The sequence below is a fragment of the Emydura macquarii genome, unplaced genomic scaffold (genome assembly GCF_026122565.2).
Source record: "Emydura macquarii macquarii isolate MOO-44397 ecotype Brisbane River unplaced genomic scaffold, CSIRO-AGI_Emac_v2 contig_2199, whole genome shotgun sequence".
NCBI lineage: Eukaryota > Metazoa > Chordata > Testudines > Chelidae > Emydura > Emydura macquarii.
Genome location: NW_027132336.1, coordinates 2,086,561 through 2,111,905, shown reverse-complemented (window position 1 = coordinate 2,111,905; position 25,345 = coordinate 2,086,561). Strand labels below are relative to the sequence as shown.

The 25,345-nt window shown below is 39.7% G+C and overlaps 1 protein-coding gene across 1 annotated transcript in view; it reads left to right on the top strand.

Moving 5' to 3' along the window:
* Positions 1–25,345, top strand: part of DOK7 (docking protein 7) — a 97,346-nt gene that overhangs the window by 46,573 nt on the left and 25,428 nt on the right. The gene's annotated exons all lie outside the window — the stretch shown is intronic.

Sequence of the window (25,345 nt, the reverse complement as noted above, 5' to 3'; positions counted from 1 at the left end):
TTACAGTGGTACAAATCAGGAATGACTCTATTGAATTCATCTACCTAAGGTACTTGTATAGCTCCCATTACCGTAATATCTGAGTGCCTCACAATCTTTGAATTTATTTATCCTCACAATACCCCTGTGTGGTAGGGAAGTGGGTGGTTATCCCATTTTATGGATGGGGAGCTGAGGCACGGAGGCTAGATTCACAAATGAGACTTAGGTCTTGTCTACACTAGCACTTATTCTGGCAAAACTTTTGTCGCTCAGGGATCTGAAAAAACGCCCCCTGAACCACATAAATTTTGCTGGCATAGGCGCTTGTGTGGACAGCGCTATGTCAGTGGGAGATGCTCTCCCACCGACATCGCTACTGCTGCTCATTTAGGTGGTTGTATTATTTTGGCAGGAGAGCTCTTTCCCATCGACATAACGTGGCTTCACAAGCACTCTTACCGATACAGCTGTGCCGCTGTAAATTTTAAGTGTAGACTAGCCCTTAGATGTTGCAACACCTAAATCTCAGGCTGTTGGGTATTCTGCGGGGGGGCTCTCAATCTCTCCTGTTGGAAATTGGAAAATAGCTAAATATTGAGCCAGAGAGAAAAAGGGAGAGATTGACTCTGTAGCCTGATGGTTGGGGCTCTCACTTGGGATATAGCAGACCTAGTTTCAAGGCCCTGGTTCAAATCAGGCAGAGCAGGGATTTGAAAACTGCCTCCCATGACCTAGGTGAGTGCCCCAATCTGTTGGGCTATTGGTTATAACAGTGGGATGGTATCTCTCTGATTTTTTGGTGAGGAGGAGCTGACCTGGCTTAGGCACCTCTGTTCTAGGAGTGGGTTCACAGGCTATAACTCTGAGGAGAGAGAGGCACCTCTCTCTGGCCTGGACTTAGGTGCTTACCCATCCCTCTCCTTGGCATTTCCTACTGGCTGGTTTAGGCAGCTGCCTTGCTCAGCTTGCTTGCTCATTCTTAGGCCTCTAACTCTGTCCATGCACTGTCTAGTGAACCTGCATGCCTAACTCAGGGCTGAGAATTCCCCTGGGCATCAGGGCACCTAAAAGTTTGACACTGCAATGCCTAAGTCTCTTTGAGCAAGATATTTAGGGCTAGATCCACAATGTCACACAGGAAGCTAGTGATACAGGAGAAACTTGAACCCAGACCTCCTGAATCCCATGCTAGCACTCTAACCACTGGACCAGCCTTCCTCTCCATGTCATTGAGGGTAAACTTGTGTAAAATGAGTGTGAAAGAAGATGGTCTATAGGAAATAACCTTGTGCAATGAGATGGCCACAGACTATTTCACTGTCACTTCTGTAAAGGGAAGTTTTTCCGTTTTTTGTTTTAACACTGAAGTTTTCATTAATGGAAAAAATAAGATGCCAAAGAAATCAAAGAGGTACTATATAATTAGTATGGCAAAACTAGATTTTTAATTATTTTGATGATTAATATTGATGTTTATTTTAAAACATTTTTATATATCTATTTTAATTTTTACAGCTGTGCAAAATTTTAAGAATTTTTTCAATATTTATCTATTTAAATTTTCAGAGATGTGGGAAATAGTGATGGGATCAGACAAATATTTAATGACAATAGACTTTGATAACCCTTAAAACACAAATTGTCATCATCACATCTCAAAATATAGACAGTAGATATCCTTATATCAAACTCTAATAAGTTGTCAAGCAACATTTTTCTTACTTTTCCTATCTGTAAATTTTGATTATTATCATTGGAAATATTATTAATCAGTTTGTGTGTCTACAGTGAAATCCGTGTTTACCAATAAATCTAGTCCTTCTAAGTTTATTTATAATGTACAGTATTAATATATGCATCCATTTTTCTACTGGTGTTATCACACTCCCATCTCACGTAAGACTGAACTGCTCATCTTTACCTTGTACTGTGTTTGGTTTCTTCTGATTTCCAAATATAAAGACAAATATACTTACTACATACATACTACAAATATACTTACTAATATTTACACAAACCTTTGAAAAAACAGAGTTTAACTCGGCTCACATAATAAATGTTACTTTTAAGTCTTATCAGCACATGTACAAGTATACTTCTTAATGACTAAAATAGGTAAACTTTGTTCTAAACAGAGTTTTTGCCTTTCAATCAGCTACTACTAGAAAATCTCTACTAAAAATTGTCTTACTGATCCCTGCGTGTAAGTCAGTGTGCTCTGAGACTTAAAAATTTGGAATTATTTCTATATGTAAATCACCTGCTGATTAATACTGCTATGAATGCTTTGCATTTCTAAACTTTTTTGCATTTTAAGTGCTTTAAAAAATTAACCCATGTTAAAGAGAATGAAACTGAGACACAGAGAGGACATGATTAGAGCAGATCAGCGAGAGAGTAGCAAAGCTGCTTTGTCTCCTAGTTCCTGTGTCTAACCACTAGACAATATTTTTATAATGCTTTTTTCAATCATTGAACCTTAACAAAAATATTATGCTCTTTCACCTTTAAAACTCTAGGGCATTTGTAAATTTTCAGGAAAGACTGTTCCATTTTTAAAGTTCTGCACCTTTCTGTTCCCACTAATTGTTCTTCTGCCATGGTCAGAGCTGTGAGCAGTTCCTGAGTATTCCCATTTATTTGCTCTCATTCTTCCTTTACAAATAGGTGCTGATGCTTCACCACTGAAATCAGTGACAGATTTGCCACTTCAATGGGAGCTGATCAGGCCCATAATGAGCTGTGGGCTTTTTCCAAATTTGTTTCATTAATGTCTCCTTGTATTAGAAACACTTGAATGCACTGTGCCAAAATTGACTGGACACCATTTCTTTCACAGAGGTGCAGTGAAAAAGCCTTCAAGCCTAAATGCTTTAAAACATCTGATAACACAGACAAACCCAAAAGTACCAAATAAAAAGTCAACCCACTGATTCATGTGCTAACATGTTGTAACATAGTTATAAAAGGAGAGACTCTGATGCTCAGATACAAATAAATAACCTCCTAACAGTAAATAATATTTAATTGCGTAAAGAAGAGGCATGTCTGGGAATTCAGTACATTTAACTAACTCTCACTAGCAGAATGATGCTTGGTGCTATTGGCATTTTGCATAAATCAGAATCGGTTTCAGGCTTTCTATTTCTATCCATTTCTATTCATAATATTCTCTTGGATTAAATCTCATTTGGTTCTCTTAGTTAGGGCGAGATTACTCACAGGGAGTGGTACTTTGCTTCCCATTGACTTAAATGTGGCTACTTATGGTGGAGGATGAGCAAGGGTATCACAGCATGGCATTTTACCTTTATCACAGTTTATTTTCTAAGGCTACAAAGCTTCTACGGAGGCCGTGACAATAGTAATTATCCTTTGCATGAACTCAAGCAACCTTAAAACATTAACAATTACCTCATAGTGTCCCCCCCCGAAACAGCGAAGGAATCTGTGAGGATCACTCCACTCACCACTGAAATGCCTCCACTTCTGAAGTGATTTGCATCAACTGACAACAGCACACAGCAGCAGTATACAAGTCCAAACCAGGAAGGGAAGAATACTTTCTTAAATGAAGCTGTTAGGGAAATATTCCATAAAGTAGGTGAGCAGAATGTAATAATCGGAGCTAGAATTTGGCCAGGATCCCAGGATTAACATCCTTACTCTTATAAAAAGTACTACTGGATTCTTACTGGCATGTGATGATGACCTCCTTTTTATATCTCATCCCACAGCCAGTACCTCCAGTGATACAGGGCTCCCTAACGCTATTGGTTTATTACTGACTCAGAGAGAGCCTTCTACTTGTATCATCAGTATCATTTTCTACAGCATCTGGGAGGTCTCCCCTGCAAATACTCTAAGGATGACTCCCCACCAAGCAAGATGAGGCCTAGTTTCTACATGGGTTGCTAGAAAATATTTTGGTGGGGATCCCCTGTAAGTCTTTGAGAGATACTCAGCATCTTCAATTCCAATATGCACCCAAGAGTTCTCTAGAAAAACTCAGGGAGACTGAGATGCTGGTTTGGAGCCCTACTAAAACGGTCCTAGGTTGGGCGGGAGACGTTCAAAGAACACATAGATGTTATGGGAAATGATGATGGTGATGTAAATGGATGATACTCCCTGGGGTCAGTACTACAATCATGCTTCTGGAAGTGCTCTTTTAACCCACATTGTGTTGGGGGTCGGATTTTGTTTCCTTTTAATGGCTGGTCCACATAAGAAGTTTTTTGTGTCTGCTGCTGCTTTCAGCTAGTGGGCTTAATTCTTCAGTTAGAGAGGCAGAAGTTGATGGCGTTAAGTGCTGAAGGTCCCAGATCTGATCACCACGCTCAGCACAACTAGGGTCTGTTTATGCTATCTTTCAGATGAGGGATAAAATAGAGATACTGACTGTCTGTCATGAAAGACCCCATCACACTTTTCATCCCAGTCTAATTCTTAATCCAAATTGGTTATGGTAAATAAAATTATAGATGCTCAGCACCTCTTAGAATCAGGCTCTAAAAAAACCAGATGCCCAACGATCTACATGGGAAAAGGAACTGGCTGGCATAAGAGCACTGGTAAGTGAAATTATATCAAACACCTCAAGAGAGATAATAGAGGGTGATTTTAATATATTCATTCGCTGTAATGAAATAATTGCTTAGAGTGCTGGCTGGGCAGCTCAGCATTATTTATCCTCATGGCCTAGGCTGACACTTTTGCCAAATCGTTCATCTGTCGGTGAGCTAATTAGGATATTGATAGTTTGGATATTGATCCATTATACCCAGTCAGAATGAGTAAATTGGAAAATCTACTTGTACTCGTGAACAATATAGTATATGTAAGAGCAAAAATTACAAGAGCTGACTATCCTTCTCTTTCTCATCTGGGAGCAACAGCTGTTTTATCAGGGATGGAGGAGGAATCTGACAATGAGGATCTGGAAAAATTGCTGCTTTCTGAATTGATGGTAAAGAGTGCAATCAGAAAACTGGGAATGTGGCTAAGACAGCAAAAGGAAAAGAAAGCATTTTTCTTCTAAATCAAAATCCATTCCTCATTAGAAGAATTATTAATTGGAACAGTATAAAATGTGGTAGTGGAATCTGCCAAAAAGAACAGCATCCTTTACCATCCTTCTTTTAAGATGGAGAAAGAAGAATCACCACTTCAGAACCACATGGGAGAGGAAAGTATTCCTTTTACACATTCAATCAAAGAAAAGATAATAGAAGAGACTCCTCTTATGAGAAGGATGTACTGTGGAATACAGGCTGTTCTGGGGATGACAAATTCAGGCAGAACCCAGGGCATGCATTGTGCCCTAGTTATGAAAGCAGAGGGCTGGGATTAGAATTTCTTTGTTCCTTTCCCAGCTGTGCCTTTGACTTGCTTTGTGGCCATAAAGAAGTAATTTCAAAACCTCTCTTTTTCTTGGTTTGCCCATCTGCAAAATGGGTATAGTCTTGTGAAGCTCAATTAAACCATATTTGCAAATTGTTTTAAGATCTTGTGATTAAAAGATGGGAAATAAGAATTATTATTTGATTATTAGCCACCAGTGCCAAAGTAACTGCATGAATCAGAAAAGGACTCTGAAAATGCCAGCAGGATAGGAATGATGTGCATGAAATGTCTGGAGGCTTGGCAACAATCCACTATGGACAGATGGGCCTTGGAGGTGATAGAAAATGGATACTAAATAGAGCTAGATTTTTTTCCCTAAAACCTTTTCCATATAATCACCTACAGCTGACAGCATGGACAAGCTTGCAATGTTGACTTCAACCATGCTGGTCTAGCAAGTCTAACAACATGAGGAGCACACCTTTACGCGTATGTGGGCTACGTGCTTTTCAGAGCTAGCTCTCAAGAAGGTGACAGACATAGCAACAGCGTGGGCAATAGATGCATTATAAAAGTATGATTTTGTCATCAACTTTACAAAGAACAAGTTGACACTAACTCAGAAAATACATTTAGGAGTTATATGTTCAGAATAGAATGAGGGCAGTTTTCAGAAAACCATCAGTAAGTCATTCTAATGTGGATGGAAAAATCAATACCCATCCGCCATGCAGGTTTTAAAACTGACATGATCAAAGTTTATTCTGCAAAGATGGTTCTTGGGCCATTATGCACATTTCTACAAATGTTCCCATTGGAATACTGGAACTGTAGGGAAAGCATCTTGGGAAAAGTTTCAAGTGACTCCTCAGACTTTACATAGCAGAGTAAGGACTCAGTCAACTGCTACTTCTACCTTCTCCCATCAAGAGTAATAACAACAAATTGCAATAGCTTGGCTGTTCACTCCTTGCAAAGGTCAGCGCAGTGTATATAGTGTGATTAGGAATGATACAAGGACATGAACTTTCTTGAATGCAGTGCCATAAAACTAGCCATTCTGACATTTTGGGCATCAAATTATGATGGTAAAGTTGGACAACATTGAGGCTGTTCCTTCTGTAATGTAGAAAGGAAACACAGGCAGTGTGAGAGAGAAATGGCCTAATGGTTTGAGTGTGAGACTAGATCCAGGTCTCCTGAGTTCTAAGCCTGGCTTTGCCACTGTTGTCTTCTGTGGCCTTAGGAAAGTCAACAATGCCTCAGTTTGCCCATCTGTTAAACAGAGATAATATTTACCTCCTTCCCGGGGCTGTTGACAGGATTAATTAGATGATGTTTGTATAGCACTTTGAATGTGTAAAGTGCTATACAAATGCTAACCCTTCACTCATTCCTCTCTCAGGCAAATGCTCTCTGAAGTCAACAGCAGTTTTGCTAGAGTAAGGGTTGAGTCAAGATTCCAGGATTTGGCCCATGGTGAGATTCTTAGGAGCAGTTAAACTTGTGGAGCTTCTATAGCCATTCAGAAATCTGCTGAGGATCCTTAGCAGGTATTTCCACTGGTTTGCCAGTCCCTTATAAGCCAATTATATAATCACTGCTGAATTTTCTTTATTGTGAGATAACTCACCAAAGAGCTATTTCCAAGACCTCCGAGTCAGGCCTTGGCCCATGGCAGCACAAAGGTACCTGAAAGCTGCCTTAAATGAGGAGCTGAGGATTCCCCTGATCTGAGGGAATTCTTGCCTGGTATAAAGACAGCATAGCTGATTTCTGATCCAGTCCCACCTGCCACACCCCACTTCTTCATTATATGGGAGCATGTTGTGAATAGAAAGGGATAGGACAGGAACTCAGTGTGCTCTGGCCAATCTCATCAGCCTCATGACTCGTTGGTCACCATCACAAGCTAGTGCAAATTGAAGGCGCGTTTAAGCTGCTCTAACTCTCTCTGGGGGTCAATTTGGCCTCTAACTAGTCGTGGGATCGTAGGGCAGACAGAGGTAACTTAGAGCCAGCTTTGCTCTTCCATCTGCTCTGCAGCATCTGCTCCTGTGGAGTTTTGGATTTCACCATGGATGTATGTAACCATACTGTTTGCTGGTAGTCAGTCACTGACCACGACAATGAGATTGTTGCCAGTCTCATCTATGGCTACGCATATGACTCTAAAGCCCGAACCCTGAGTCACAGAAGGCATGGGAAGTCTGTATCTATGATGTTTGATGATGCAGCTCTGTGGTGCCTTTCACGTGCAGCCTGGAGACGATTTCGTCAATCTGGCTCAAACCTGTTAGATGTTGATCTTGTCACACATCCCCAGGGAGTCCTGTTCTGAGCCGTTTGCTCGAGTTCTTTGAGATTCATGCCAGCCCACTGAAAGCTACTCTTCAGGTTGTCTTTGAAGTGCTTATACGGATGACCCTTCTTTCTTTTGCTCGTGCCTCAGCTTCCAGTACAAGATCTATTTTGGGAGATGGTGGTCTTCCATTCTGATGACATATCAGGTCCACCTATATTGTGCTCTCAGTAGCATTTCCTCAACGCTGGTTGTGTTTGCTCTCTCAAAGACCTTAATATTGGTCACTCTGTCCTTCCAGAGAATGCTTATTATTGAGCAGAGGGAGCGTGTGTGACATTGTTCAAGCTGTTTAATGTGCTGTCTATAAAGAGTCCATGTTTTGGATCCATACAGAAGAGCTGTGGGGGGAAGGGGTAACAATACTACACAGGATTAAAAAACCGTTCTTGTACCGTGAGTTCTTTGGGGCAGGGACTGCATTTTATTAAGTGTATATATTGTTGGTGCTACCGTAATCCATATAATAGTAATAATTCCACCAAATTGAAATGTTGTTTTAGGATAGGATGTCTTCTGAGTTTACAAATTCATAGAGTGCAGGAAATAGTCTGTCCTTTGCTCCATATCAGAAACATGAAAAGGAGAAGCAATAGCACAAATTAGGGGCAGGAACAGCACTGAACAATTCTCAGGTATGTTTGAAACATGCACAGCACAAGTCCAGAAGGCAGGTGGAAAAGTAGCTTTAGAGTTACTTTTATACTCCCTTGATTGTGGGGCATTTGGGTACTGAAAATAAAGAGGAGCCCAACTGCCAATGAATTCAAGGGACTGTTCCAGCAGCATGGAAGAAGCTGGGCCTAAAATAGTCCTTCCAGATTCTCTCTTTCCCAGTTAATCACCTCTGCACTGGATACTATGGCAGTTTTGTGGCACACAAAGATTACCCTACATGAGGGGAATCCTCCACTGTCAGGACGCACAGGTTTAAGCAGCCCCAAGGTACTAGAGAATTGAGGCCAGAAAATGTTAAGCAAACAGGAATACAGTCAATTTTGAACTGTTCGTTACATTCCATCTGACATAAAAGGGCAGAAAAGCATCATCACCAGGTGGCTTAGCAACAGCATATCTGAGTTCTGTGCTGTACCAAGCAAAATTCCTCCAGCTGAAGTAAGGGTAAGGATGGTAGCAGAGCATGTGGATATTCTGGTGGTGATTACTGTAGAAAACCTAATGATAATAATAATAATTAATAATAATAACAATTAATAATTTACAAAATACTCTTCATAAGCAGAGGCAACATGCAAGGTAGACCCTGTATCTCGGCAAAGTCCTGGAAGTTGCTCCACGTTTTGTGATTAAGTTTTATTGCTGGTGCCAGATTCTAACTTCAATGATGGGCTGTGAATGAGCAGAAAATAATTTTTGTCTTCATTGTATTAATTTTGTTGTTCATGACGTCTCCCCTGTTCTTTCTTTTACTTCTGGCCATTTCCTGCTTATGACGGATCTGTGAACATATTCAATGATCACAGGAGGAAAATTCCTTACCTGTTAATTTTTTTTCTTGTAGAAGTTGATTAACCTCAACTTTAAACAAGGGGCAACATTCAGCAGTTAGAAAGGAGAGAAAATGAATACAAAGGTGTTTTTCATGAAAAAAGCCCCCATTTTTATTCTGATTTGGCTTGCTTGTGTGTTTAGTTATGGCCCACTGTGAGCCTCTGTTTGTGTGGTGAAAGATACTCAGATTATAACAAGATTTTTACTTCCTATCCTTATGTGGAATGGGCTTTAAGGAAGTAGTCAGATCCTCATCTGATATGAACTGGCACAGCTCCACTGTCTGAGGACTTGGCCCAAGTTTATTTTTAGTGCTGGCTCATGAAAGCAGAAGTTTATCTGTCACATTGTAAGAAAACTGTCAATGGGAAAAGAACAGGGAGCAGATCCTCACTAATATAGTCCTTAGCTGCAAATTTCAAAGTTGTAATCACAACATATTGTAAACTCCAGAAAACATTGTTAGTTTTGCTGCTGTGTTCACACGCCAGACACAAAGGTTCTTTTAGTTGTAGCATGAGGCCAGACCTGTCTCTCTACCAGCTTTTGTAATAATTCCACATTTGATTCTTTCTGGCTTTACTGTGTGTGTGTGGTTGCAGAAGTGCCCTGTGGCAATACTGCTATAATTAAGTGGCTGTGTTTCTGTTATTTTCAGGGGTTACCCATTTTTGCAGGGTCCTATTACTCAGCATTAAAGTTTTATTGCAGGCGGTAACTTAGCATGCAATGGAAAATATGTTACAGTTTTTTATAACTGACTGAATTGCTTTTAGGTTACTGATGTTTTAGAACAAGTAAAAATAATTATGATAAGTTAACAGCCTATTGCCATACATGCACAAAATCTACTTTACAATGAAATTTCCTCAATATTTCTACTATGCCCATTGGCTGAAATCATCCCTTTTTTTACTGTGCAAAGACAAATGTCTCACTGAAGCCCTACATGAAGGTTTTAAGTGTCACTGGACCTTGTGTATGATATCTAATCTGCTGAGAATTTTACTCAGTCATTGTACTCAGTGCTCACATGAGAATTAAGGATGGACTGTTATGACCTGGTTAAAATCTATCAGGTCAAAAAACTATATATATATTTTTTAAAAGTAATTCCTATTCATTATAATTCAAAAGTATAATGAATAATTCTAGGGAAAATTACAGAATTTCCAAACTTACGGATAGCCAACTTTTTAGAACTCTCATGCAGTATATTTATGTTGGCTTCCTTGAAACCTTGAAACTAGGTGATGGTTTTCTACATAGAAGATGGTTTGTTGTCTACATTGGGGCTTAGTTGCTCCACCATCACACATATTGAATACACTCTACACAGTCCCATTGCTTCAAGGATGTACTCAAATACTAAGGTGCTGCCTCACCAGGAGTCTGGTTGGCATCATTAGGCCTCCGATTATGAATTTGAACAAACAAAGGAGTCGATTCGGCACAGTGATGCCAGTGAAGTACTGTGGATTGTCCGCTCCCATTGAACTCCGAGTAATGAGGGGCAGGGTCAGACACTCTGTTAGTTATGTTCATAGTGTGGTGAAATTCATCCCTGTTCAGAGGGCTCATGTAAGGTACTAGGTAGGTCCCATTTCAGCCCTATTTTGAGGATGAGCTGGTCTTGAATGGTGTAGAAGCCTTGTATGAGCTCTTTGCATGAAGTGAACTTCACCCAGTATAGAATAAGTCTGAATTAACAGCTTTAATGCAATAGGAAAGTCTGATCCAGTAAATATGTGAATATTGAGTGGGTTTTTTTTTAAATCATCTACCATTCCTGAAGTACCATTCCTCCTGCTGGAAATGACAGTGCATCGTGGTTTGCCTTTTTGTTCAATACTTTGCAATGGTTCTGGTGAGATCTATGGATTCGAATGGCTGCTGTGCTCTGTTAAGAATTTATTATCATTAATGATCACAATTTATTTGGACAAATGTAAAGGACCTGATATTTTGCCAAGCCACAAAATCATAACTGGATTTATTTTGAAACAATCTATTTTCATGTGTGTGAAGGGCTGCTAGTGTTGTCTTATGTATTGATTCTGCAACCACCCCATTTTTCTGAATTATGTACCAAGACAGATGGGCTAAAAAATTGTATTCTGGACAGTTTACATTGCTTTTAATACTCGTATATCTCTAGTCAAAAGGGCTTCATCACTTCTAAGAAAAGAAATGATTTGTAGCAAATCTTGTCTCTTTACATGGCTGAAGATATGATAGACAGCCTGCGTTATGCTTTACCTTTAGCTATTTTATGAAGTAATAACAGGAAATGGGTGTGCATGGTCCATTAATCATTTAAACAACAAAGAAACCTCTTTTCATGACTCCTTATCGCCTGTGAAAGTGGCAATAATTAATGCAACGTTAAGGTTGTACAGCTGAGCACACTAATCAGGATGAATGCATGCTATAACTTCCCACTTTTTTCATATGCATTACAATGCAATCTTTAATTATGACATAATATTCCTCTGATGCATGATCAGATAGATGACATTTAGAAGGTCGCACACTATTTCTCAAATAAGACAATCTAAAAGTATTACTTTTTTCCCTACAACCTGCAGTGAACTTTGTGCATCTATTTTGGAAATGCTTAGACAGTTTTAAAATATATTATTGGAAGTGTTATCTCCAATGGAATTGTTATCTGTCCATTTCTAATGTCAGATACCTGATTACTGTATCTGTGCAGTTGAATAGGGCTCAGAAGGTGAGAAAAAAATGCAAGTAATATTTTTAAAACATCTCCAAAATAGCCATTCTATATACAAAAATGTATTACAGTCTGATACTGGAGCATCTCCCAGAGCTAGAAAAAGTGCTGTGTGTTCCATTAGCAAGCAGAGGAATTGTTTCTTTCCATTGGTTTAAAATTCATGTCCAGATGCTCTGGTGGAGTAAATCAGCACAGCTCAATTTAAATAAATGCAGCTACATCAATTTACACCAGTCAAGGATTTGGTCCTCTTTGTCTAGCTTTGAGGAGTCATGATATATGAAATCTTAAAGTTGTCACTGAGACAGGACTGATTATTGCCTGTTGTCGAATCTTAGAACTGAGTAATTCTAGGATGGAATCGCATTTGGAAGAAAGAAGGAACCATTTTTATGAAGGATTTTTTTGTTATGGTGATTGGTTGAAGGCTCATTGATGTTTGGAATGTAAGGAACAAAGTATTCCCAGGTGAGATGGACTGGTGGGCAGAATAAAACCGAGGCAGTTAACAGTGCATGATAGATGTAGTTTGTTCCGTGACTATTATCACAACAGAGGTCCCTGCCCATTTAAATCTGAAGATCCAGAAATTTGGAGCCTTATGCAATGACAAAACGTCCCAGTTTTCATATATTATGAATATGCATTATCTCATTTTCATATTGTTTTAATTTTCTACTCTTTGCCCCCTCGCTACAGTATCAGTTACTGGGCATGCTATAAAAGTCAGTGAAAATAAGTAATTTTACAGGACATTTGAAGCTAGATCCACAAAGGAATTTAGGCACCTAAGTCCAAAATTTAGACCCTCAAAACCCTCACTCAGCTCCCGCATAAACCTGTGGGTTCCTAAAGTCCCTAGATGCCTAAATTTCCACCAGTAAAGTACCCTAGACACCTCAATTTCTGCCATTGGGGATAGCTGCTTGATAGCTGTTGTGACGTTTGGGCACCTAGCTCATGCTTTTACCTCAGTGGAATCCTCAAACTAGGCATTTCTCCCACATATCTTGTCTCTGGGGCCCAATTCAGTAGGTGAATTGGGCCTCTCACAAACCACAGCCACTGGTGCTGCTGTTACCCCTTTATATCCTCATGCCAGATACGCCTCTGACTGATGTGGAGCAGGGATTTGAACCCAGGGGGTATTCTGGGGTGGGTCTCTTTCAATCTCTCTTATTAAAGTTGGTTCACTTTGTAAAAAAATGTATGGTCATTAGAACAGGGACTTGAACCTAGGCCTTCCACATCCTGAGCAAGTGCTCTAGCTATGAGCATACTGGGTAAAAGGGGAAACCACCCCACTACCACCTCCTTGTTTTCTTGCAAGGGGGCTAAGGTGCCTACGTCCTGGAACGGGTTCAGGGCTGTGAATCCTGATCAGAGGGAGATACCTCCTTTGGCCCAGAGTTAGACAATTAACTCCCTTTGAGGGTTAGTGCTTAGACCATACCTGTCTCCTCAGCATTTCCTGTTGGCTAGCTCCATGCATTGTATAAGGGAGTGGGGGTGCCTAACACAGAGCTGTGGATTCATTTTTAGCTGTTATTGGTGGAACAGCAGAACCTTTACAACTGATTGGGGCTGGAAGCATACAGACTAGGTTGATTGTGGGTGGGGCCAGTCTGACTGGTTGTCTAGGAATGGATGCATGTGAGCCTGACTGGTTGGCTGGAGATAGGTATATGCAAACCTCACTGACTGACAAGGTTTTAGGCCAGGTAGTGACGAGGTCACTATAGATAAGATGCACAGTAGTTTCCATTGTTACCACATCTGTATATGTTCTATATATTTACATTAAAGATAGTGTTAAAAGAATGTTATTTCGATTGCTAAGTCAAGCACTGGAAGGTTAGGAAATGCCAGATGTACAGTTGCTCATGCAATTGTGGTGGGAGGGCTCAGTCCATTTCTCTCTCTCTCTCTCTGTTCCTGTAATAGGCATTGCCAGTGGCACAAACCAGCTGTGGAGCTGGCAGATCTGGCCCTCTGAGAGGGAATCCACAGATGACAAACTTATTGAATCCAGCAGAGAGCGGCTATGATTAGAGTGTCCCTGTGCTACGTGATCCCTTGCAGCTGGATTGTCCCCATGAGGCTATGGAAAGATGGACATAACCTAGAACAGCCTATAGGCTGCTCCAATTTATGTCAGAGACTTTCTGAACCCCTGCCAGGCCTAGGGTTGTAGGAATTCAAAGGAGGTTAAAGGTTAGCTTTATACCCCACCTCTCCTTGTCTTGCAGTGAGCAGAGCTCAGATGGGATGAGGGATCTGGCCCACTATCTGTATAAACATATATTATGCGAGCAATGCCAAAGATAAGTGTCATTTAACTGTACTCCTGTTGATATAACCAGTGGAGAGAAAGGGACTAAGTGTTGATAATACCATACATACTGTAAATAGAAGTAGAAATAGAAAGGCTACATGTTAACATCTTCCACCATAGAAACCAAGACAGAACATGCCCCCACCTTCCCTTCCACCTGAAAATCACTTGCTTGTACGAAGCCATAAAAGTGCCATAGCAATATAAAATCACGGCTAAGCATCCAAAATATAGCATGGCAGCACAAATGCTGCTTCTCATATGACTATGGCACCACATACCTTCCACAGAGAAGGACACCATAAAAAGACAAGAGCTATCCCATCCTCCTCTTCAGGAATACAATTCTCGCCACCATCGTGGTTGAAAGAAAACCATGTGTACTGTTGCTGTGGTGATTTGCTAGGCTTCAAAGCCCGCCTACTGCAAGAGTTTGAGGCCCTCTATGCCTGCAGTGGAACTGCTATGTTGTGTCACTAGTGCAACTCATCATATATAATGTATTCTACAGATGTGGGGGAGGAGAAGGAAGACATGGTTTCAGGTGTGCCACTTCTCCAGCACCAATGGATTCCCTAGATATCTGCACATTGAGGCCAGTGGATCTGCTGCCATACAAAGGCACTAGCTACTCATTGTAAAGAGAAATCCGGGTCGGGGGAGGGTATTTAGAGATTGCATCAATAAATAAAGGAAATACTGAGTTTGGAACAGAAGACGGTTGTTTATCCCATTTTATTAAAAATGGACACATTTAGTCATAGTGCAAAACTACTCATTTTTTGAACATAGAATAAAAAGAATGACTTACATATTTTAAAAAATGTTCCAAATGATCTTTATACCCTGGATTTCCTGAAATGAATTCTTCTGCAACATCTGTAAGCTGTAGGTTTTGTCCTTCCCTACATATAAAATTTTGTCTGTGCATATATTTAAAATCATACAGCATTTGAGATGTGATTTGTCCCACTGAAGATCAAAGCCATGTTTTAACATAAGAGAGAGCACTGATACTACACTCAGTCACAGCATTGGTTGCTGGTATCACCAAAATCATTTTTATCCACATCATCGCTTCAGAAAACAGCTGACGTTCAGTTTGGCTGAGTGAACTGAGATATTTATGAACTGACTTCAGTGATCTTTCTGTAAGATGACAGTTGGCTTGCAACAGATGAAGCTGAGTAATCAGAAAATCACAGATGAAATTGGAACCAAGTAGGCCTTGAATTTATTATGTTTGGAGTTATGCGAGTTTCAAGATTTTAAATATTTTTGTAACTTTTCTGTTCGAATCTTGATTGAATAAATTGATGTAAAATTAATTATTTCAAATTAGGTGTACTTACAACATTCCTTTACTGAATGGGGATTATCTGTTCCTATTTGCATTTTCTTGGGAATTTTTTCTTCCTTGCAAACTCAGACATGCTGAGTCTCTCCAGCTTGAAACTTTTCTGGGAGATTTGCTCCCAGAATAAGTTCTAGCTTTCATCTGATCAGATGGACTAAAATGAATTAAGTGTCATTTCCAAAAAAGATTGGCCTTCAAGTTCTGTTGCTGAAATGTCCGACACGTGGAGTTTTGGACATACAGTATCATCTAGCACATTTAGGACCTTTCAAGCTAGTTCAATAACAAAAAGGAAGTTCAACTTTCCTATTTGAGTTGTTCCACCATGAATTTGAGCACTCATTTCAGGATCTTTTGTTGCACCCTTTGCAACTTTCCGAGATGCACACAGTGCAAGGTAGCTCTCAGAAACTGAAGCCAGCACTTCTGCAGAAAGAGTCAATTTTGTTGAATAGAGAACATAGATGCTTGGTGATGTACTTAACACTTCATATTTAATGTTCTCAAATATAGTATCTCATTTGAATGATTTTAAATTAAATGTTGTGATTTTTGTAAGCAGTTTCAAGAGCATCTCTTGAGAGAGTATTATTTTTAATAATGTCCTGGCATGCCAAATTCAAAGCATGGCCATAGCAATGAATATATGTAGCTCGTGCAATCTAATTGCTACACCTGATACTAAGCCTGCCGTATTAGCATCGTCATCATAACGCTGTCTGTGATAGGTGCTGAACCTCTAATTTAGGCACCATAGTATATCTTTAATTACTGATACATATACTTCTGCAGATCTTCAGATTATATTGTACAACCCAGTGAACTCTTTGTGAATGTTCATGTCATCATCCACGTATCGCATCCATAAAACCACTTGCACTTTGTTGGAGAAGTCGGTTGTTTCATCACCCATAATTGCAGTCCACTTTCCAGAAAATTTCTCAGAAATCTCTCTCATGGATTTAAGACCCATAGTTTCCACTATCTCATCTTGAATAACTGCATCTGTGCATTGTCTTGACTCTTTTTTTCAACAACTTTGAAATAGTAGGATTATGTTCTGCCTGTGGCCAAAGCCATTGAATAAAGTTGTAGTCAAGCTGTCCACGTTAGGCTTATTTTCAGCTTGTTCAGTATAATGGCCTTGAAGTGCAAGTCTTTGTATGGCAAGATAATGTATGTTGTTTAGTATTTTTATTAGGGTCGTCTAGTTTTCTTCTTTCTCTGAGTGTTCTGAAAACTTAGCATATCACCAACGTTCTTTGTGGTGTTTGAAGACTATCAACTGCTTGGTGGTGATACAAAAAAGCTTGCGGTGTCTCAAATTTTTCTCAAGCCTTGTTCCAGTTAGAGAATCCAGACTGTGGGAAAGCTTCAACTATGTATTTAGTCAAAAGTAGTTTACACATAAAGGTTGTACAACAGTAGAAACAAAGTACACGGTCACAAGTTTCAGAATAATGGAACCATTGAAAATCATCAAACAAGGATGAGCAGAAAAAAATGGCTTGCTTTTCCAAAATTGTGCACAGGGAATTACTTAAATCATTGTGGCTGAGGTGTCTCAGAAATGCTAAAAGTATCAGGGAACTGATATTGGTTCCTGTTGTAGGCAATGGTGGAGACAATTGAGTACTATGACCAGCAGAAGCTGATTCACTTGTTGGAAGGGTAATTTCCCTGTTTTTAATCAGCCATGTTTAAGGGATTTCATTTTAGCACCTTGAAAATACACACTTTTTTGTTTTTGTGTTTCATTTCGTCACTACCATTATTTTTTGTTGTTGAGGGGCTAGGGTTAGAAAATATGTTGTCTATGCTCCTGCAGCCCTGATGTTGGACCATGCAACAGCTGTATTGCCAATCTGCAGCTAAATAAGGCATAACCTGGTGGCTGGGCAGCAGCACAAATTAATGGTGAATTGGGTACCATGGGTACTTTTAACCTTGCACTTGTGTGTGAAATTGTCTGCACCAAGCAGGATTAATCTCTGACTAGAGCTGGTTGGGAATTTACCACCAGGCACTCCCCTGGGATGTGGGAAAGCCAGGTTCAAGTCTCTGCTCTGCCTGATGCAGACCAGGGACTTGATAGTGGGTCTCCCAACCATCTGACTACAGAGCCAGTCTCTGGCTATCTCAGTCTCTCCTGGTCGAGCTGTTCTACTGTGTATAATATTCACTGGGCCAACTGATCTCACTAATCTCAGTCAGGCAGAGGAGGGACTTGGGAACATGGTTCTCTCACATCCAGATGAGTACCTTAACAACTGGGCTATTGGCTATTTTGAGGTGGGCTCTTTCTGGGCTTTTTTGGTGAAATATGTAGAACGGTTTCAACTTTGTCCCAATCTGGAACCTAATATCAAAACCTTGAAATTTTTCACAAAATGGAATTCTTGTTTTCCAGCCAGCCCTAGCGCTGACTGGGGGCCAGCCTACCAAGTATTCACAGTCGTCTATCTGGCAGCTTCCAAGATCAATTTTTATGTCAGTTGCTATGAGCTTCTTCATATTGTGCATGATATGGGAATATATCTGCAATATAAATCCTCATGCATCAAGGCATTGGCCAACCTCTAACTAACATAGAGGCTATGAAGAAACTTTCCGTGTGGGCAAGTTGTTCTTGCATCTTCCCTGAAGCATCTGGGGCTAGCCACTGTCAGATTTAGGATGCCAGATTAGATGACCATTCGTGTGATCCAGTAAGTCAATTCCATGTTCCTGTGCATGTGGTCCTGAATTAGGAATGTTAGCATCAATTCTCTAATGTGTCTGAGCAATGATTGGATGTAATGGAGGGTGGTGGCTGCAGGGAGATTGTTGTGGCTCCCTTATCCTTGGCTGCTTAGCTCTGGCGAAAGTTAAAGCATCAGGGGATCTACGCTTGCTTCTGCTGATGGTATCACTGAGCTTTTACCACCAGGGCTCATGAATAGTGGAACTTGGTTTCATCACATTCCTTCTCATTCCTGGCACACCCACAGCCCAACCAGCCCCAAAGAGGTTGCCTTCTCCACCCATTATACTGAGGAGGTGGGGGACGGCTTGTCTAGGAAGTGTCTATGCTACCTACATCAGTCTAAAACTGCCAGACATTCCCATTATGCAGGGAAATTCTCTAGGACAAATATCCAGTTGGTTTAGGCTTTCTGTGTGCCATGTTATTTGGTGGAGTAGAGAACTTGGGCTTTTTGGGGCCTATAATCCTGCATCCACTGAAGTGAGAGAGAATGCTTCCTTTAACTTTAGCAATGCAGGATCGGGGCCATATGATATATTGCATGTGATTAGATCAGTTGTATATTCATATTTCAGTAGTTTGTAAATGAGGTTGTAGGCCTGTTAAGGAAGGAAAAGCTGCATATCCTACGTGTGACAGTATTTCTGACTGGCTCATAGTTTTAAATGAAAACTGGTTAAGTAAATCAGCTGTTTAATAGGATTTAAAATGGTCAAATGCCATCTTAATATAAACTAGATGAACACATTGCTACAGAATATGCATACTGAAAAACATCCTTTTGACTATAAAAAACCATGTGCCCTGATCCCTATTTGCAAACATAGAAATGCATGCCAAAGTTCAAGTTATGTTTAGTTAGTTAGGGTAACAGAGCTAATCTGTCAATAATGATCCAGTATATCCACCTAGTAAGTCCTTCTAACATCTATCATTGAACCATACCCAAGATATTTGAAAGTAGAACATCAAAAATGAATGTCATCTGACAGCAACCAGATCCCTACCAGAGTTAAAATAGCCTTGGACATGGAGTTCATGATGTGCAATACACAAACGGTACATATCCGTTTACTGTGGGTGTTGTAATGGTGAGGTTGTTTGAACTAAGTCCATGCACTACATTATTTCAATACCCAGCTCTTGGGTTATAGATAAAAAAGCCTAGATTACAAAGATACTTCACCTAAATTATTTCATGAGTAACAGCAGAATTGTTGGATTTATGCATAAACTTTGATACTCATTGGTCAAGTGTCATACCATCCATAACAAAGATACATATCATTTGAGTGAGGTAAGTTGTCTTGCTGCTTTGACCCAACTATAGTTTATTGTATGCACCTCTTTATATTTTTCACATTGTAATTGAGAATGTTGTGTTACGTTTGTAAATTATTCAATAATGTGAAAACAGTGCTAAGAAATACAGGAACACTTTTTGTTTCACTTAAAACCTCTCAACTTTTGTGTACCACTTAAGGGTCTGACACTGCTGTCATTACTATGGCAAAAGTGATAATGATTTAGTGGAATTTTCTCCTAAATAAGGATTGTCGGATCTGGCCAAAACCGGCAAAATATGGTGTGTTGCATAAAAGGATGGGCAATGCACTTCTATTAGTGTGTGGCACTATTCTGCAAAGTTATTCCATAAAAATGTCATTGTGGGGTTCAATGTTTGTTGTTTTCCGTGACTATCTGTCTAGTTATCCAGTCTACCAAGCTTATCAATATTTATCTGTCTAGTTTATCTAAACATATCAAATTCTACCTACCAGCTAATCTTATTTAGTTAGATTTGAATAGATGGAATAAATTCAGATAAACTGATTTAACAAAGGTTATATCTACACTGACGGCGGCACTGTTGGCGCCGCTGGATCGATTCTGCGGGATTGATTGAACAGCAGTGGAGACCTGCTCAATCGATCCAGAAGTCAATGGCATTAATCCATCCCCACAAAAAGAGTAATGCTGCATCAACTGGAGGGCATTTCCCATCAGGGCAGCACACTGGGGATGCCGTGGTAAGTAGAAGTTAGGAAGTCGACGGGAGATGCATAAGCTACATAAAGTAGCTTGCGTATCTATCTCCCGTCAACTGCTGCTGGAATTTGCTGGCAGTGTAGATCAAGTCTATGTATCTAAAATCTTATCTAATTTTACCTGTCTAATCTTTTCTGTCTAACCATTTCTATCTTTATATCTACCTGTTGTATTCTAACTACTCTACTCTAATTATGTATCTAAAAATCTTATTTATTTGATTTTATCTGTGTAATTTTTCCTGTCTATCTAATCCATCTGCCCATTTGCACCATACTCCTCCCCATGGTAGCTGAGTGTTCACTTTATAGATATTAATTATTATTTATTTTATTATATATTTGTATTGTAATAGCATCTAGAAGCTCCATTGTGCTAAGCACAGTAAAAAGAATATAAAAAAGGACGATCTCTGAGGCGTTTAATTATTTCCATATCAAATTAGCTCAGTTTACAAGTTTAAAGATGGTTTTCCGAACTCCTAGTAATGCAAGCTCATCTTGGCATCTGAAAGTCAAGCTGAATTCTTTCTAACTCTCACATCAGCAACACTAACGATTCTGCAAATGAAATTTAATTAATGATTCTGTGGGTGATGCATGAGCCAACAAAGAATCCTACTCATTCTCCCGTAGGTGTTAAGCTTCTGCAGTGCTGACACAAGTAAAAAGTAGCAGACTCTTATTTTTGTCAGTTAAGTGAGTAATTATGACTTCAAATGTATATGGGGAGCAGATCTGTTGCATTAGAAGGTTCCAAAGTCACTTTTCAGATACCAACTTCAAGTGAAAAATAAAGCTAATCTATTAATAGTAAACTATTCAGAATATTAGAATGCTTTCACTTTACGACTACCACCCCCGCTTCTACCTCTCACTTTCCTGAGACTTGCTATCTATTTATATTATTGTACTTTGACAAATAAGTTAAAAGAACGCTTTATATATTACTATTTAATTCTGGCCCCAGCCTGTATGCTGAATGACGAAGGGGCTGTATCATATAAATGTAGGGCTGGAGGGGACCTTGACTTAACCTGTTCTTAAAAACCTCCAAGGATAGGATTCCACAACCTTCCTTGGAAGCCTATTCCAGAGCTAGCTTTCTTTATAGTTAGAAAGGTTTTCCTAATATCTAACCTAAATCTCCCTTGCTGCAGATAAGCTGATTACTTTTTATACTACCTTCAGTGGACATGGTGAACAATTGATCACCATCCTCTTTAAAATATCCCTTAACATATTTGAAAACTATTATCAGATCACCCCCCTCAGTCTATTTTTTCTCAAGACTAAACCTGCGTAGGGTTTTTAACCTTTCCTCATAGGTCAGGTTTTCTAAAGTGTCTCATTTTTGTTGCTCTCCTCTGGCTTCTCTCCAATTTGTGCACATCTTTCTTAAAGCGTGGCACACAAAACTGGACACAGTACTTCAGCTGAAGCCTCAACAATGCTGGTTAGAGTGGGAGAATTACCTCCCTTACAAATGACACTCGTGTTAATGCACCTGAGAATATTAGCCTTTTTCACAACTGCATCACGTTATTGACTCATATTCAGTCATGATCCGCTAAGAACCCCAGATCCTCTTCAGAGCGCTACTGCCTCATCCGTTATTCCCCATTTTGTATTTGTACATTTGCAGGGGCGCGCGCAGGGATTTAAATGTGACTGTTTTTGGAAGGGAACTTTAAACACCACCCTGAAATGCCCCCGGATCCTGCTGCCTCCCCCCACCATTGTCCTGAGCTCCCTTATGCACACCCCAGGCGGGCTCCCAACACTTTCTAGAGGCTGCAGGCAAGGAAGGGGCGGGACTCAGCTGGCTTCCCTGCGCCCTCTCTGGCAGAGGTGTGTTGCCAGCATGGCTTCTCTGCTCTGGGCGCCATCTAGTGGGGCTCAGCGGGAGCGCTCGCTGAAGTGCCTTTCCCAAGCATGGTCCTTCAGCTACACACAGCTCGACTCCCCCCCTGCAGAAAGGGAGGACGGGTTCAGGGGAGGGAATTCAGTGACGGGGGGCCTGTGCAGAGGCTGGGGGAGTGGCGGAGATGATTATTTGGCCGTGCCGTGCCCCTGCTTCCCCCCCTTGTGCACTGTTAATTTGATTTTTCTGTCATAAGTGTAGTTCTTTACACTTATCTTTACTGGATTTCATCTTGTTGATTTCAGACTAATTCTTAAATTTGTCAAGGTTGTTTTGACGTCTAATCCTATCCTCCAAAGTGCTTGTAACCATGCCCATCTTGGTGTTATCCACAACTTTGTAAGCATAATCTCTCACTAATGACAATATTGAATGCTATTGGACCCAGGACATACTTCTGCAGGACCCCATGAGATAACGATCTCCCAGTTTGACAGTGAACCCTTGATAACTACTCTTTGAGTGCAGTCTTTCAATCAGTTATGAACCCACCTTATGGTAATTTAATCTAGATCACATTATTGCAGTTTGCTTATGAGAATGTCGTGGAACTGTGATAAAGGCCTTATTAAAATTGAGACATATCATGTCTTCAGCTTTTGCCTTATCCACTAGGCCAGTATTTCTGTCAAAGAAGGAAATCATGTTGGTAAGGCATAATTTAATTCCTGACAGATCCTTGCTGGCTATTACATATTATCCTATTATCCTCTTAGCAATTGATTGTTTAAGAATTTGTTCCAATATCTTTGCAAGTATCAAAGTTAGGCTGACTGGTCCCCAGGGCCTCTTTGTTCCCTTTTTTAAAGATACATGCTATGTTTGCTCTTCTTCAGTCTTTTGGAACCTCACCTGTCCTCCATGAATTCTTGAACATAATCACTAATGGTTTAGAGATTTTTTTCAGCTAGTTCCTTAAGTACCCTAGGGTGAATTTTGTCAGGCCCTGCCAACTTGAATATATCTAACTGATCTAAATAGTCTTTATCTTGTTCTTTCCTTATTCTGGCTTGTGTTCTTTTCTCCGTATTAATATTAGCTGTGTTCAGTATCTATAGAAATGAACAGAAACACTTGTGTTTAATTTGAGCAAATGCTCTTTTCTTTTTCTGAAATGTTGCTGGATTTAGTTTTCAAAAATGAAATCTTGGCTCTGCTGATTCTTCTTTTTTTTTTTTTTTTTACAAAGTGTTTTCTTCCCTTCCAATGTAAACAATTGCTCATAATCTATCTCCCAAATGTTAAAAAATATAGCTAGCGTGATTACACACGTAAATATTGAGGCTTTAGATTTCACGACTGTAGTGGAGTCAGTCAAGGCTTGAAACCGTCTTTTGTGTGCTCTTCCTACACTTAAAGATGGTTTTGCATTGCATATCTAAATACTTCTCTCTCATTGTTTAACATTAAAAGCGCTTGAGCAGAGTTTTTTCTAATGTATATTTCATTACCAGAAACTGAACCAATATTTTTCTTCTTTATATCTTTAGGGCCCAGTCCAACTCCCATCCAAGTAAATGGGAGTCTTTCTATTTTCTTTAATGGGAGTTGGTTGAGGCCTCTAAGGCTATTATTATTTTTTTAACTGAATTTCATGCACATAACTTTTGAACAGAGGTAGACAGCTGAGAATAAGAACTTGAAGGAAGTAAATAAATTGAAGATTTTTATTGCATGAATATGTCCCTGAACTAATTAATGTGTTATCAACTAAAACAGCATAAGCAAAGTCTGACATTATATAAGTATTGGAAAGGATATAGGGATGCTAGGGTAAAAATTATAACAGCCTTTTGAAGGTAACCTAACAGTAATTACTAGTAAAAGCTTAAGCTGTACATCTCCCACAGTGCTTAGATTTTTCTCACAGATAATGAATCATCCCACACAGTTTCTCCCGATCATCAGTGTTTAGTGCCACACTACACTGTCCCCCAGTGGCGTATCGCGTCATGTTTTTTAGATTTTAAATTAACACGTTTTCCTTGTGCACATTTCTTGCAGGAATTCTATGTGACTTGAATTTTAATGTAGCTGATAATTAATGCAGACAATTTATTTTGTTTTCTACTGATTGAGAAGTTATTTCAGATTTTTTGGGTAGTCTATCACTGAGCGTAGTGAGGCAAATATGATCTATTATGCTGCATATGGAGAAACTCAAGCACACATATAGCAGTTGCCATTAAAAAGTAAACATTTGCCAATATGTACTACACTTCTCTGTTTCAAATAACAGCTACCTATAGTATCTCACAGACATTTGTGGCAACTATTAGAATATATGTATTTTTAAAAATCTAACCATTGTAATGATGTTAAAATAAAATTGGATGTATTACTTTTTAGATTTCATGAGTGTTATTGGATAAAGATAATAATAATACTTGACATGTATGCAATGCTTTTCATCTTTAAAGCACTGTACAAACAATTATAAAGTAATGCGTGAGATGATGAATATTTGCTCTTTTCTAGGGTGGGTAAGGAAAACAAGACTGGTCCTGTGAGAGCCATGGGTGATCACAGGATTGGGCTCTAAATGTGTTTACAGTAAATCTGTTATTCTAACTTCGATCTTACAGAGTTTAACTGCTTTTTTCCACTTAATTCATAATTAATTCAGAATCAGTGCTGAGTTTCATAGAATCATAGAGTTGGAAGGGACCTCAGGAGGTCATCTAGTCCAACTCCCTGCTCAAAGCAGGACTAACCTCAGTTAAATAATCCCAGCGAGGGTTTTGTCAAGCCGCAGCTTAAAAATCTCTAAAGATGGAGATTCCACCACCTCCCTAGGTAACCCATTCCAGTGCTTCAGCACCCTCCTAGTAAAAAACTTTTTCCTAATGTCCAACCTAGATCTCCCCCACTGCAACTTGAGACTGTTGCTCCTTGTTCTGTCATCTGCCACCACTGAGAACAGCCTAGCTCCATCCTACCTGGAACCCCCTTTCAGGTAGTTAAAGGCTGCTGTCAAATCTCCCCTCATTCTT